This window comes from Prionailurus viverrinus, chromosome D3 (assembly GCF_022837055.1).
Source record: "Prionailurus viverrinus isolate Anna chromosome D3, UM_Priviv_1.0, whole genome shotgun sequence".
Lineage (NCBI taxonomy): Eukaryota > Metazoa > Chordata > Mammalia > Carnivora > Felidae > Prionailurus > Prionailurus viverrinus.
The window spans coordinates 42,605,491-42,622,428 of record NC_062572.1 but is presented as its reverse complement, the minus strand read 5'-3'; the positions used below and the strand labels follow the sequence as shown (position 1 = coordinate 42,622,428).

The following is a 16,938-nucleotide window of genomic DNA, read 5'->3' as shown; positions in this document are numbered from 1 at the left end:
CTCTGCCCTTCCCTACTCACCGCCCCCCCTTCTAAAAAAAAAAAAAAAAAAAAAAAAAAAAAAAAAGGTATTAAGATGAATTTGAAAAAAAAACAAAACAAGGGTGAATTTGATAAAATGCATGTTTCCAAAAGAAAGCAGAATTTCTAATCTGTAAAGCAAACTAAGTTTAAATCACATATAATATTGTTTCTTTAGTGATCCAGTTTTAAAATAAACATACCTTTTAACTCTAATATAGTACTTAAATTGTAAAGAAAAAAGCAACTGTTGGGGCACCTGGTTGGCTCAGTCGGTTCAGTGTCCGACTTCAGCTCAGGTCATGATCTTGCAGTTTCTAAGTTCAAGGCCCGCATTGAGCTCTGTGCTGACAGCTTGGAGCCTGGAGCCTGCTTTGGATTCTGTGTCTCCTTCTCTCTCTGCCCCTCCCCCCAATCACACTCTGTCTCTCTCTCTCAAAAAATAAACATTAAAAAAAATTTTTTTAATAAAAAAAAAAAGAAACTGTTAAATGAACATAAAAACACAGTTCTGCGAAAATATAACTACAATCAATAATTATAAAATTGAAATCTAAGTTCCACTTCTGGACAAGATGGAGTACCAGAAGTCAGATTTCACTTTTCATCTGAAATTACTTTTTACAAATGTATAAAATGTATAATTTATTAAAAAGGCTTTCAGACCTTAGATGGATGTCAAGTAATGAAGAACAGTGGTCCCTAAAAAAAAGGAGAAACAAAATGATTTCTCCAGCTTACTACCTTGAGAGTTTCCAGGCAGCAGCACAGAGAAGGAGACCCATTCAGAGTCCATGAGTTGACTTGGGAAGATGGGGCTGGAAAGGTCTGGAAAGGTCAAAGCAGCTAGAATTTGCCAGGCAGGATACCAAAGAGGAGACTACACAGAGAGTTCTTATAAGCTGCAGAAGGGTCCACTTAAGTCTACCCAAGGCCAGGGAAAGAAATAGATGTGAAATGATCATAGGAAACAATACACAGAGCTCAAAGAGAGCTGGGAACAATGCTCCCAACAGCCAGAATGGAAAATCTCCTAATTTACAAAGCAACAGGTAGACTACTCAAAAGGGTATTGCCTCAATGTTGGGGAGAAAAATAGCTCTAAAATAAAGGCTGCTCTGGTTCTAACTAAAAAGCTTAGAGCAAGCTTCAAAACCTTTGTTTAAGAAAATCACAGGGTGCCAAGATGGCGGAACAGCCTGGAAGTTTTTTGGGGGCCTCTCATCCCTGAAATGCAGCCAGATCAACACTAAACCATACTGTACACCTAGAAAACTGATGTGAGGGTTAACACAACAATCTGAACAACCTGAACCACAGAACTCGGCAGGTACATAGCATGGGAGAGGTGAACTGGGGGAGAGAGAAACAGCGGAGGGTAGGGAGCTGTTTTTGCTTGTGGAGAGAGGATAGAGACAGGGGGAGAGCACAGGAAAGCATCCACCAACCCCCAAAAGCAGCTGGAGAGAAAAGAAAGAGTACGCAAGGGACTGAAAAAAGAAGTGGGGGAAAGGAGAAAGGAGAGGGTTTAAATTCCACTAAGACTCTATAAACAGAGGGAGCACAGAGTCTGAAACTCCACAGCTCATTACCCAGAGCTGCTGTGATAGGAACAGCGAATCCCCAGGAACAGAGAACGAGATCCAAGGGGTCCTCAGGCCACACAGGGAGAGGCGGTTCCCCTGCTATGAGGACATTTGGTGGAGGATGTGTGGTCACCCCATAGGCAAAGATCCCAGTGGACCTGAGAATGACCACATTGGCTGGTGCTGGAACAAGAAATTTAAGGGGGAAGCCTGGTGCCAGATGTGTGTTGTAATTTACCATAATCCCTGAAATGCTGCTGCTATACAATCACATGAACTTTTTCTGGGGCGGGCTAGCACCCAGCCACAGTCTTTGGGAATCAGCAGCAGCAGGGTCCCACGAATGTTCCTGGGAGCAGCCGAGCACCTGGCCATTGCTCAGTGAGATGCTCTGCCAGAGGGTCAGAATGGGTCAAAGTCACAGTCCCTCAGAAGTGAGGAGTTGGGAAATACAGCCATACCTGGGAAAAACCCAGGAGGGAGGTGCCACCTGGCAGCCTAATGGCTTGGTCATGGAATGTAAAAGTGGGGAGTGGATAGAACCGGAGACAAAGGAGAGGTGCTCGATTGCCAGTCAGGGAGAGCACAGAGTTCTGATACTAGAGTCTGGGTAGCTGGGTGACACCATACTCAGCCTTCACACACATGCGCATACACACCTACATGCACCACAACAATCCACCCCAGTAAGCTAAGCAGCGACATCTAATGGAGAATGGAGCCGTTACACTAAACCCCGCCCAACTTGGCCAACCTCGTGCTACAGGAACACAAGTCTCTCCACCTGCTTAGTTACAGACTATAAAGTGCTTCATAGCTTGACTTCTAGAGGAAACTGATGTAGTTTCAATTATCTTCAGCCTGTTCCCTGGTCCATCTATTCAATTTTTTTCTTTTTCTTTTCTTATTCTTGAATACAGAAACAGAAGAAGTTTATTTTTATTTTCCATTTTTATTAAAAATATTTTTTAATTTTTTATAATATTTTTCACTTTTATGTAAATTTTTTACATTCTATTTTACTTCCATTATTTCATTTTATTATATTTTACTGTATTCACTTTTTCAAATTTTCAAACATTTTATTTTTCTGTTTTTCTTTTCTTATTTTTTCCTTTTCTTTCTTTTCATATCTTTCTCTTTTTTCTCTACTATACCAAGCTCCTTTAAACAAACGGACCAAAACACACCTAGGATCTAGCATCACTTATTCAATTTTTTTGTGCTGATTTAATTTTTTAATTTTATTTATTTTTTACCATATTAATTTCTTTTCTTCCTTCAAAATGATGAAACAAAGGAATTCACCCCAAAAGAAAGAATAGGAAGAAATGACAGCCAGGGACTTAATCAACACAGTACAAGCAAGATGTGTGAACCAGAATTTAGAATCACAATAATAAGAATACTAGCTGGGGTTGAAAATAGATTAGAATCCCTTTCTGCAGAGATAAAAGAAGTAAAAAATAGTCAGAATGAAATTAAAAATGCTATAACTGAGCTGCAATCACAGATGTATGCTGTGGCGGCAAGGATGGATGAGGCAGAACAGAGAATCAGCGAGGACAAACGTACAGAGAATAATGAAGCAGGAAAAAAAAAGGAGATTAAGGCAAAAGACCACGATTTAAGAATTGGAGAAATTAAAAAAGGAACAACATCATTAAAAAAGGAACAACATCAGAATCATAGGGGTCACAGAAGAGGAAGAGAGAAATAGGGGTAGAAGGGTTATATGAGCAAATCATAGCAGAAAACTTTCCTAACCTGGGGAAAGACAGACATCAAAATCCAAGAAGCACAGAGGACCCCCTTTAGATTCAACAAAAACTGACCATCAACAAGGCATATCATAGTCAAATTGACAAAATACTCAGGCAAGGAGGAAATCATGAGAGCAGCAAGGGAAAAAAGTCCTAAACCTACATGGGAAGACAGATGAGGTTTGCAGCAGACCTATCCACAGAAATTTGGCAGGCCAGAAAGGAGTAGCAGGATATATTCCATGTGCTGAATCAGAAAAATATGCAGCCAAGAATTCTTTATCCAGCAAGGATGTCATTCAAAACAGAAGGAGAGATAAAAAGTTTCCCAAACAAAAATTAAAGCAGTTCCTGACCACTAAACCAGCCCTGCAAGAAATTTTAAGGGGGACTCTCTGAGGGGAGAAAAGACCAAAAAAACAAAACAGAAACAAAACAAAACAAAACAAAAGCAGCAATGACTAGAAAGGACCAGAGAACACTATCAGAAACTCCAATCTACGGGCAACATAATGGCAATAAATTCGTATCTTTCAGTACTCACTCTAAACGCTCCCATCAAAAGACATAGGGCAATAGAATAAGATCCATCTATATGCTGTTTACAAGAGACCCACTGTAGACCTAAAGACACCTTCAGATCGAAAGTAAGGGGATGGAAAACCATCTATCATGCTAATGGTCAAAAAACGAAAGCCAGAGTAGCCATACTTATATCCGACAATCTAGACATTAAAATAAAGACTGTATCAAGAGATGCAGAAGGGCATTATATCACAATTAAGGGGTCTATCCACCAAGAAGATCTAACAATTGTAAACATTTAAGCTCCAAATGTGGTGGCACCCAAATATATAAATCAATTAATCACAAACATAAAGAAACTCATTGATAATAATACCATAATACTAGGTGACTTCAACACCCCATTCACAGCTATGGACACATAACCTAAACAGAAAATCAACAAGGAAACAATGGCTTTGAATGAAATACTAGACCAGATGGACTTAAAAGATATATTCAGAACATTCATCCTAAAGCAGCAGAATATACGTTCTTCTCCAGTGCACATGGAACATTCTCCAGAATAGATCACATACTGGGACACATATCAGCCCTAAGTAAGTACAAAAAGATGGAGATCATACCATGCATATTTTCAGACCACAATGCTATTAAACTCTAAATCAACCACAAGAAAAAATTTGGAAAGGTAACAAACATGTGGAGACTCAAGAACATCCTACTAAAGAATGAATGGGCTAACCAAGAAGTTAAAGAGGAAATTAAAAAGTACATGGAAGCTAATGAAAATTATAATACCACAGCCAAAAACCTCTGGAATGCAGCAAAGGTGGTCATAAGAAGGAAGTATACAGCAATCCAGGCCTTCCTAAAGAAGGAAGGTCTCAGATACACAACCTAACCTTACACCTTAGGGAGCTGGAAAAGAACAGCAAATAAAACCCAAAACCAGCAGAAGACAGGAAATAATAAAGATTAAAGCAGAAATCAATGCTATCAAACCCCCCCCCACACACACACACCCACAAAAAAAAAAAAAAAAAAACAGTAGAACAGATCAATGAAACCAGAAGCTGGTTCTGTGAAAGAATTAAAATTCATAAACCCCTAGCCAGTTTGATCAAAAAGAAAAAAGATATGGCCCAAAAAAATAAAATCAAGAATGAAAGAGGAGATATCAAAATCAACACAGAAGAAATACAAACAATAACAAGAGAATATTATGAGCACTTATATGCCAATAAAATGGGCAATCTGGAAGAAATAGACAATTCCTAGAAATATATAAACTATCAAAGTTGAAATAGGAAGAAATAGAAAATTTGAACAGACCCATAACCAGTAAAGAAATCGAATTAGTAATCAAAAATCTCCCAAAAAACAAGAGTCCAGGCCCAGATGGCTTTCCATGGGAATTCTACCCAACATTTAAAGAAGAGTTAACACCTATTCTCTTGAAGCTGTTCCAAAAAACAGAAATGGAAGGAAAACTTCCAAACTCTTTCTATGAAGCCAGCATTACCTTGATTCCAAAGCCAGACAAAGACCCCACTAAAAAGGAGAACTACAGACCACTTTCCCACATGAACATGGATGCAAAAATCCTCAACAAGATACTAGCCAACCGAATACAACAATACATTAAAAGAATTATTCACCACGACCAAGTGGGATTTATACCTAGGATACAGGACTGGTTCAATATCCACAAAGCCATCAATGTGGTACATTACATCAATAAAAGAAAAGAACCACATGATCACCCCAATAGATGCAGAGAAAGCATTTGACAAAATCCAGTATCCTTTGTTGATGAAAAACCCTCAAGAAAGTAGGAATAGAAGGATCAAACCTCAAGATCATAAAAGCCATATATGAAAGACCCACTGTTAATATCATCCTCAATGGGGAAAAACTGAGAGCTTAGCCCCTAAGGTCAGGAAGAATACAGGGATGTCCACTCTCACCATTGTTAATTCAACATAGAATTGGAAGTCTTAGCCTCTGCCATCAGACAACACAAAGAAATAAAAGGCATCCAAATCGGCCAGGAGGAGGTCAAACTTTCATTCTTCAAACATAACATGATGCTAAACCCAAAATATTCCATCAAAAACTGCTAGAACTGATTCATGAATACAGCAAAGTTTCAGGATATAAAATCAATGCACAGAAATCAGTTGCGTTCCTATACACCAATAATGAAGCAACAGAAGGAGAAATCAAGGAATAGATCCCATTTACAATTGCACCGAAAACCATAAAATACCTAGGAATAAATCTAACCAAAGAGGGAAAAATCTATACACTGAAAACTATACAAAGCTTATGAAAGAAATTGAAGAAGACACAAAAAAATGGAAAAAGATTCCATGCTCCTGGATAGGAAGAACAAATATTGTTAAAATGTCAATACTACCCAAAGCAATCCACATATTCAATGCAATCCCTGTCAAAATAACACCAGCATTCCTTAAAGAGCTAGAATAAACAATCCTAAAATTTGTATGTAACCAGAAAAGACCCTGAATAGCAAAAGCAATCCTGAAAAAGAAAACCAAAGCTGGAGGCATCACAATCCCGAACTTCAAGATGTATTACAAAGCTATAATCATCAAGACAGTATGGTACTGGCACAAAAACAGACACTCAAATCAATGGAATGGAATAGAGAACCCAGAAATGGACCCACAAACATATGGCCAACTAATCTTTGACAAAGCAGGAAAGAATATCCAACAGAATAAAGACACTCTCTTCAGCAAATGGTGCTGGGAAAACTGGAGAGCAACATGCAGAAAAATGAACCTGGACCATCTTCTTACACCACACACAAAAACAAACTCAAAATGGATTAAAGACCTAAATGTAAGACAGGAAGCCATCAAAACCCTAGAGGAAAAAGCAGGCAAAAACCTCTTTGACCTTGGCCACAGCAACTTCTTACTCAACATGTCTGCAGAAGCAAGGGAAACAAAAGCAAAAATGAACTATTGGGACCTCATCAAAATAAAAAGCTTCTGCACAGCAAGAAAACAATCAACAAAACTGAAAGGCAGCCAATGGAATGGGAGAACATATTTGCAAATGACATATCAGATAAAGGGTTAGGATCCAAAATCTATAAAGAACTCATCAAACTCAACACCCAAGAAACAAATAATCCAGTGAAGAAACGGGCAAAAGACATTAATGGGCAAAAGACTTCTCCAAAGAAGACATCAAGATGGCCAACTGACACATGAAAAAAAATGCTCAACATCACTCGTCATCAGGGAAATACAAATCAAAACCACAATGAGATACCAACTCACACCTGTCAGAATGGCTAACATTAACAACTCAACTCAGGCAACAACAGATGTTAGCAAGGATGTGGAGAAAGAGGGTCTTTTTGCACAGCTGGTGGGAATGCAAACTGGTGCAGCCACTCTGGAAAACAGTATGGAGGTTCCTCAAAAAATTATAACTAACCTATAACCCAGCAATTGCACTACTAGGTATCTATCCAAGGGATACACATGTGCTGTTTTGAAGGAGCACATGCACCCCAATGTTTATAGCAGCACTATCAACAATAGCCAAAGAATGGAAAGAGCCCAAATGTCCATCAATGGATGAATGGATAAAGATGATGTGGTATATATATACAATGGTGTATTACTCAGCAATCCAAAAGAATGAAATATTGTCATTTGTAACTACATGGATGAAACTGAGGATATTATGCTAAGTGAAATTAGTCACTCATAGAAAGACAAGTATCATATGACTTTACTCCTATGAAGAATTTAAGATACAAACCAGATGACCATATGGGAAGCGAAATGAAAAAGAATATAAAAAGAAGGAGGGGGACAAGACATAAGAGACTCTTAAATATGGAGAACAAGCAGAGGGTTGCTAGAGGGGTTGTGGGAGGGGGCATGGGCTAAATGGGTAACAGGCATTAAGGAATCTGCTCCTGAAATTATTGTTGCACTATATGCTAACTAACTTGGGTGTAAATTAAAAAATAAATAAATTTTTTAAAAAGAGAAAAAAAAAAAAGAAAAAGGAAAATCACAAAAGGATCAGCCAGTTTCAAAGTAACTTTGTCCAAGACAAAGTTCAGGAATATTTATAGGAATATGATGGGGTGCCCAGGTGGCTCAGTCATTAAGCGTCTGACTTCAGCTCAGGTCATGATCTCTCAGTTCAAGAGTTTGAGCCCCACACTGGGCTCTCTGCTTCAGCACAGAGCCTGCTTCAGATCCTCTGTCTCCCTCTCTCTCTACCCCTACCCTGCTCATGAGCTCTCTTTCTCTCTCTCAATAATAAACATTTTGAAATTTTTTTTAAAAAATGATTATTTATAGGAAAATGAAAATATTTAGTACCCAATAAGCTACAATTGAAACATCTTACAATAAAATTTAAAATTACCAGGTATAGGGGTGCCTGGGTGGCTCAGTCAGTTTAGCATCTGACTCTTGCTTTCAGCTCAGGTTATGATCTCACAACTTTTAAGTTGGGAGTTCCATGTCAGGCTCTGTGCTGGTAGTGGGGAGCCTGCTTGGGATTCTCTGTCTCTTTCTCTTTGCCCTTCCCCCACTCTGTCTCTCTCAAAAAACACAAATGAAAAAAAAAAACTTAAAAAAATTATCAGGTATACAAAGAAGGAAAACACAACATAATGTTGGAATAATCACACATAGGAATAATACAGATGATACAAACAGTAGAAATGTATGAATAGATTTACTTGTAGCCCATTTAAAAGATTGAGAACAAGAGCAAAAAAAAAGGATAATAAGGCACTTATCACAACCATATTCATATGTCCTAAAATGTAAAGCAAAAAATGAGAATGTTCAGAGACATAAAAACTACTAAAAAAAAATTGAGCTTCCAGAGAAGAAAACTACAGCATACCACAGAAATATTGTGGGTTGGGTTCTAGACCACCAGAATAAAGCAAGTTATCTTTGTAATAAAGGGAATTATTTGAAGGCAAGGGCTGTAAGCTATATTTTGTAAACCGGACATAGTCTATTAAGTGCTCAAGAGCATTATGTCTTTAAAAATAATGTACATATCTTAATTAAAAAACACCTTATTGCTAAAACATGCTAACTATTATCTCAACTTTCAGCAAGTCATATTCTTTTTGCAGACGAAGGGTCTGGCCTCCATGTTGATGGGTGTTGACTCATAAGGGTGGTGGTTGCTAAAGGTTGAAGCAGCTATGGCAATTTCTTAAAATAAGACAACAATGAAGTTTGCCACATCAATGGATTCTTCCTTTCATGGACATCAATTTCTCTGTAGCATGAATGTTGTTTGATAGCATTTTACCCACAGTAGAACTTCTTTCCAAATTGGAGTCAATCCTCTCAAACTCTGCTGCTGCTTTACCAAGTTTATGGAATATTCTAGGGTCTTTGTTGTCACTTCAACAATTCACAGCATCTTCACCAAGAGTAGCTTCCACCTCAAGGAACTACTTTCTTTGCTCATCCTTCAGAAGCACCCCTCATTCATCATAAGCAAACCCTCACCCTTTAAAGTTCTGTTATGAGATTGCAACAACTGGGTCACATCTTCAGGATCCACTTTTAGTTCTCTTGCTATTTCCATCACATCTGCAATTACTTCCTCCACTGAAGTCTGGAACCCCTCGAAGTCATCTTTTAGAGTTGGAATCAACTTCTTCCAAACTCCCAGTAATGTTGACATTTTGACCTCTTTCCATGAATCACAAATGTTCTTAAAGACATCTAGAATAGTCAATCTTTTCCAGAAGATTTTCCATTGACTTTGTGCCCAGATCCATCAGAGGCATCACTGTCCGTGGAAGCAATAACCCTATGAAATGTATTTCTTCAATAATAAGACTTGAAAGTCAAAATTACTCCTTGATCCATAAGCTTCCAAATGGATTTTGTGTTAGCAGGCATGAAAACAACATTCATCTGACTGTACATCTCCATCAGAGCTCTTGGGCAACAAGGTGCATTATTTATAAGCCCTATTTTGAAAGGAATCTTTTCTTCCGGTGAGTAAATCTCAAGGGTGGGTTGAAGAGATTCAGTAAGCCATGTTGTAAACAGATGTGCTGTCATCCAGACTTTGTTGCTCCACTTAGAGAGCACATGCAGAGTAAATTTAGCATAATTCTTAAGGGCCCTAGTATTTTCAGAAGGGTAAATGACCACTGGCTTCAACTTAAAGTCACCAGCTACAGTAGTCCCTAAAAAGAGAGTCAGCCTGTCTTTTGCACTGAAAGTCCTGGATGACATCTTCTTCCAATAGAAGGCTGTTTCATCTACATTGAAAATTTGTTTAGTGTAGCCACCTTCAGTAATGACCTTGGCTAGATCTTCTGGATACAGCTTCTACTTCATCACTTGCTATTTCACCATGCACTTTGATGTTACGGAGATGGCTTCTTAAACCTCATGAACCAACTTTTGCTGGCTTCAAACTTTTCTTCTACAGTTTCCTCACCTCTCGGCCTTCACAGAATTGAAGAGAGTTAGGGCCTTGCTCTGGACTAGGATTTGACTTAAGGGAATGTTGTGGCTGGTTTGATCGCCTATCCGTACAACTCAAACTTCCTCTATATCACCAATAAGGCTGAATGTATCATTCCTATGTTCATTGGGTTAACACTTTAAATTTCCTTCAAGAACTTTTGCTTTGCATTCACAGCTTGGCTACCAGTTTGGTGCAAGAGGCCAACATTTCAGCATACCTCAGCTTTTGACATGCCTTCCTCACTACACTTAATCATTTCCAGTTTTTGATTTAATGTATGAGACATGCAACTCTTTTTTTCAGTAGAGCACTTAGAGAAAATTGCAGGGCTATCAATTAACCTAATTTCAAGGCCGTTGTGTCTCAGGGAATAAGGAGACCCAAAGAGAGAGAGACAAACGGGAGCAGCTGATGGCTGGAGGAGTCAGAGTACATAATATTTATCAATTAAGTTTGCTATCTTATATGTGCACAGTTTGTGGTGCCCCAAAACAATTGCAATAGTAACATCAAAAATCACTCATCACAGATGACCATAACAAATATAACATAATAACAAAATTTGAATTACCTAAACGTGACACAAAGTGAGCAAATGCTGTTGGAAAAAATTGGCGCTGACAGACTCGTTTGATGCAGGGATCCCACAAACTTGTAAAGTGTATAATAAAACAAAGCACAATAAACAAGGTATGCCTGTTCAATATAAAAATGAAATATACACTAGGTTGTACTAATAGCAGGCACTGAAGAAGAAAAGATTAGTGCACTTGAAAACAACACACTACACAAGTGTCTAAATGAAAAGGACAGAAAAAATATTTGAAGAGGTAATGGCCAAAAATTTCCACATTTGCTAAAGACTATTATTCACAGATTCAAGCTTAACAAACAAAGGAGGGGAAAACTGCCTAAAGGAACATCATAATCAAATTGCTAAAACTCAATGATAAAGAAAAAATGTTCAAAACAGCCAAAGACTTCTACTTTCAACCAAGATGGAGTAACAGGAACAATAACTTTCAAGATACAGAACATCAAGTAATAAAGGACAGTGAAAGAAATCATAGGTAAGGCCTACTGACCTGCCCCAGCTAAGACAACAAGAAGGAAGAATCTGGACAGAGGCTGGGAGAAATCCAGAGCTGAGCAGACAAAGCAGAGAATATGGGGAGATCATGACAAGATTTCACAGGACAGAGCACCAGAGAGGAAAGAGCCACCCAAAGGGAGAACTCTGTAGATGTATAGGTAGTCACCCTGGAAAAATTCCCCTAAGTACTCATGTGCTTAAGTGTGTGAGAGAACTATCCAAGGCCAAGAAAAGAACCACCCAAAGGACAGAAGAAAAAGTGCCAGTTCCCACAGAGCCAACAATATTGCCTGTTTACAATATTCAGACTGAAAAACCTCATGATTCACAGGACAAATGGGAGACAATTCACCATGAGTCTCTGTGAGAGGAGAGGCACTGACAGTTTTCGTTCCAGAATAAATCCTCAAGGTTATGTGTACAGCATGGAAGATAGATACTGCATCTCCCTCCAAGGTAGAGGGCAGATTTATTTCCTGTCCAAGTTAATAAAAAGGCTCTTTAGGCTAAACGGTTAGACAGATGTGCTTGCAACCCATTAAAAGACTAGGGTTTCCATTCTATTGAGGATAGAAAGCAAATGGAATTCTCATGCATTGCTGGTGTGAAATGCAAAACAGTACAGTCACTGTGCAAAACAATTTGGCATTTTTTTAATAGAGCTTAATAAACATTTACCATCAATCCAACAATACTACCCCAACATGGAAACTTAAAAATTTACTAACAACTCTTTAAAAAATAATAATAAAATAATATAAATAAATAAAATAAAAATTTACTCTTAGGCAAATCTCTAGAAAACCATAATATTTAAATGAGACTTTGTATCACAGTGCTTAAAATACAACATATCATAATATGAGATGTTTCAGTGCCCAGAGAAAAATTTGTAACGCTGAATACTCCCATAAACAAAAAAGAAGTAAAAATGTAAATTAAGAAAACTCAAAAAGTCAGGAAAAAATTAACGGAAGGATTAAATAAATATAGATTAAAGCGTAAGTTAGAAAATAAAAATGATAAAGTTAAGAAACAACTAATAAATTAGGTAAGCCATTTGCTAATCTATCAAGAAAGAGACTAAACATACAATATGAATAATGAAGGTGAAATAACTATAGACACAGACTATGCATAAATTTTAAAAATTTAATGAAACAAATAATGTTCTAAGATAACATACTTTACAAGACTGACTACAAAAGAAAATGAAATTTTTTTAATCTAAAACTTATTTCCAAAGAAGAAAAAGGTTAAATTGTCAAAGGAAGTATGTCCAGAAAAGATAACATGCTGAAATACTTGCAAAGAAGAGCTCTACCAAACTTAAAAAAAAATTTTTTTAATATTTATTTATATTTGAGAGAGAGAATCAGCACAGGCAGGGAAGGGGCAGACAGAGAGGGAGACACAGAATCCAAAGCAGGTTCCAGGCTCTGAGCTGTCAGCACAGAGCCTGACGTGGGGCTTGAACCCACAAACCGTGAGATCATGAGCTGAGCCAAAGTCAGATGCTTAAACGACTGAGCCACCCAGGTGTCCCTCTACCAAACTTTAAAAAAAAGATTACACCAAAGACTTGGGGAGGGGGAAAAAAAAGAAAAATTTCCAACTTCCAATATTGATGTATACAAATATGTGTATATAATTATGCATAAACAAGAAATATATATCAGATTAATCTCACTTATCATCTCAAATAAAATGTTAACAAATAAAATTTAGCATAACATTTGGAAAATAATACATCATGGTCATTTGGAATACATACTCCAAATACAAGGATGGTTGCACATGAGGAAAAAAGTCAAAGGAAAATATTAGGGGAAAAATCAGCTATTCAATCTCCACAGATGCCTAAAAAAACATATCATAAAATTCAATAAGCATGTTTGATAATAACAATAAATAAGAAGAGATGAAAATTTCTTTAACATGCTATTTGCAGCTCAGCCCAAAAGCCAGTATTATGCTTAGTGAGGAAATCATGCCTACGGATTCAGGAACAAGACAATGATGAATACTCTATTAAATATGATTTAACATTGTATTTTGTTTTCCACCCTGTAGAATTACAGAACACAAATTAACTAGAGATACAATAATTGGAAAGTTGTAAGTAAAAGTATTACTATTTTCAGGAGTTTTAAGTATTAGTTAGAAAACACAAGAGATTAAAAGAAAAAAAAACTATAGCAACTTAAGAAATTGACAAGACTTTTATAAAGAAAATCTTATAAAAAGACAACAGAAACTGAAACAAATGGAAAGACATATTCATGTTTGGGTGCAGAATCATCAATATCTTAAAGACCTCAGTAAGCCTAATTTAAAATTTTAAGTTTAACTTGATGCAATAAGAATTCCAATTGCTTCTTTTTTCTAACCAAGTTAAAATTGATCCTAAAATTGATACAGAGGGATGCCTGGGTGGCTCAGTCGGTTGAGCCTCCAACTTTGGGTCAGGTCATGATCTCGCAGTCTTGTGAGTTCAGCCCCACATCCAGCTCTGTGCTGTCAGCTCAAAGCTTGGAGCCCGCTTTGGATTCTGTGTCTCCCTCTTTCTCTGCCCCTCCCCTGTTCACACTCTCTCCCTCTCTCTCAAAAATAAACATTAAAAAAAAAAAAGAAGGAAATGCTCTAAAATTCATATGGAAAAATAAACAAAATAGAAAAACCGTGTAGAACAAAAGCAATAAGGATGGGGGGGAGGTGAGCACATCAAATAGTAAAACATATTATAAAACCTGAAAAGAGACTCGAAAATAAATGAATTAAATAAAATCATAAAGTGCAGAAATAAACTCAAATACATATGTGAATTTAGTATATCTAGCATCTCAAAACAGCAGAGAAAAATGGGCAGTCATCCGGAAAAAACAAAGTTAGACCCTTAACTCTTGCTTTACACCATAATGAAATCTAAATGAATCAAAGATACAAATGTGAAATGAAATCATAAATATTCTAGAAGAAAACATGGGGAAATTCTTTTAAAGTCTTGAAGAAGAAATACCTTTTCAACTATGACTCAAAAATCCGGAACTCATAAAAGAAAAAATAATAATAAATTCAACTAAATAAAAATACAATACTTATGAGGTAAAAAAAAAAATCGTAACTAAAATTAAAATGACAAACTGGTAAAAATATATTTGCAATTTATATCATAGACAAAGAACTAATTTCCCTAACATATAGAGACAGCCTATAAATTAAGGACACAATTTTTTTAACATACAAAAGAAACAGTTCACATAAAAAAATACAAATGGTTTTTAAACGAATGTGAAAATACTTAACTACACTCCTAATAAGAGAATGCAAATTAAAATCACACTGAAATATTATTTTTTACCTATCAGATTGGAAAAGATCAAAAACAATACATCACATACTGTAATGGTAAGGATGTGGGAAAATACGCAGAATTACACATTTCTGGTTTGCTAATAAGAGGATAAAACCTCTACAGTAGCAATTTGACAGTCTACCAAAAAGTTCAAACCTCTGACCCAGAAACTTAATTTCTTGAACTGTATCCTGCAAGATATACATGTGGAAAATGGCATGTGTATAATATACCTAAATGTTAGCAGCTAAAGACTAATTAAAGTATGAAAAAAAATGAGACATAAAGCAGTTTGTAAAGTATGTTCAACTGAGGGGAAAAAAGCAAGGTGAAAAACTGGGTCAAGTATGCTACCATCTAAATAAAAAAGAAGGGGAATATATGTATTTATCATCTTTCACATATGAACACCACCACTCTACGAATGCACTGGGAGGAGGAAGCGGGTGACTGAAGGATGGGGATTAAAGAAAGACTTTTTACTGCATACTCTTTGTACATTCTGAAGTTTACCAAATGAATGCATTATCATCCAAAAATAAATAAATATTAAATAAATAAAATAAAATGCAAGTCTGGTCATGTCATCTGCTTTCAACAGCTTCCCACCACCCTTAATATTAAGTCTAAATGTCTTAAGCTGGGCTTGTAAAACCTTACATGATCTGCAACTTATCTCCCCAGTTTCACCTCTAACCATTCTCTGTACATTCCACAGCCCAGCCACACTGAACCTTTTACAGTTCCTTAAATAAACTTTATTCCATCTTGCTTCTGAACTTTAGCAAATCCTATTCTTCTCAAAGACTAGAATATTCTTCATCACCCTCTTCATATGACTAATGCCTACTGCAAAGACTCAAACAAAATCACTGCTTCCATAAAGCTTTTCTTGATACCCCGTCCTCAAGTCTCAGTTGGACACCCACCCTCTGTGCCCTCCTAGCATCCTAGAATTCTATGATAGTGCTTTTTAACATATATAACAGTTTAGTTTAATTGTGTCCCTCAAGAACATAAGTTCTGGGATGGAAACATATCTATACTTCTACTAAAGTCCCAGGGCTAACAATGTCTGGTATACAGTTGACATTTAATGAATATTTATAAGTAAACTGAATTAATTTAATTAGTGAATAAATGTATAAATAAGTAAATGAATTAGACAGGAAGGAAGGGAGGGGCACAGATAGATTCAGTAAAGAAAATAATAAGACAAGCTCTACTACAGGCTTTTCCTTAATATATGTTCCTTAAAGTCATCTACATATCTTGTCTATTAACAGTCCTCGTACCAACCTTGAAAATTCTATTATAGCCAACAGATTTTAATTTCTATAAAATCGTTAATTGATAACAAAATGGCCATATATTATCTTTATTCAAATTTACTACTGAAACTAAGAGTTGTAAATTAGATTTTGTAAATATTCTGTTCTATGACTTAAGAGTTTGATTGCACTCTGTAGCACATAAATGTTTCACAATTTATAGTTATCATTAACAGTCACAAGTATTTAGCAATCCGAATGCACATGAATTTAAGAAATTCTATTCTCTAATTTCATTTAACATCTTAAAATTATTAATCTTTCTTATATCAGACCCTGGATTTTTGCATACTTCTGCAGTTTAATCTTGCAAGTAGCATTTCCAGGCAATAGAAAGAGTTCTAAAATTAACAAACTAGAGAAGACTTTTGGTATTGAAAGATTTAGCATTTGTATATTCAACTATCTTCAATACATGTAAAATCCAATGTATTAGTGGAAACCACAATGAGATACCATTCCATTCTTACTAGGATGGCTTTTAAGAAAGAAAGAAAGAAAGAAAGAAAGAAAGAAAGAAAGAAAGAAAGAAAGAATTACAAGTATTAGTGAGAGTGTAAAGAAACTAGAATACTTGTGCCCTGCTGGTGATAATGTAAAAAGGGTGCAGCTGCTGTGAAAAAGTATGACAGTTCCTCAAAAAGTGAAACATAAAGTTACTATATGATCCAGCAATTCACATTTGGGTACATACCAAAAAGAATTGAAAGGAGAGACTGAAATAGATACTTATACACCAAATA

General features: G+C 36.4%; 1 protein-coding gene across 3 annotated transcripts in view; it reads right to left on the bottom strand.

Annotated features, from left to right (window-relative positions):
- Positions 1 to 16,938, bottom strand: part of METTL4 (methyltransferase 4, N6-adenosine) — a 51,947-nt gene that overhangs the window by 29,675 nt on the left and 5,334 nt on the right. The window lies entirely within an intron of this gene.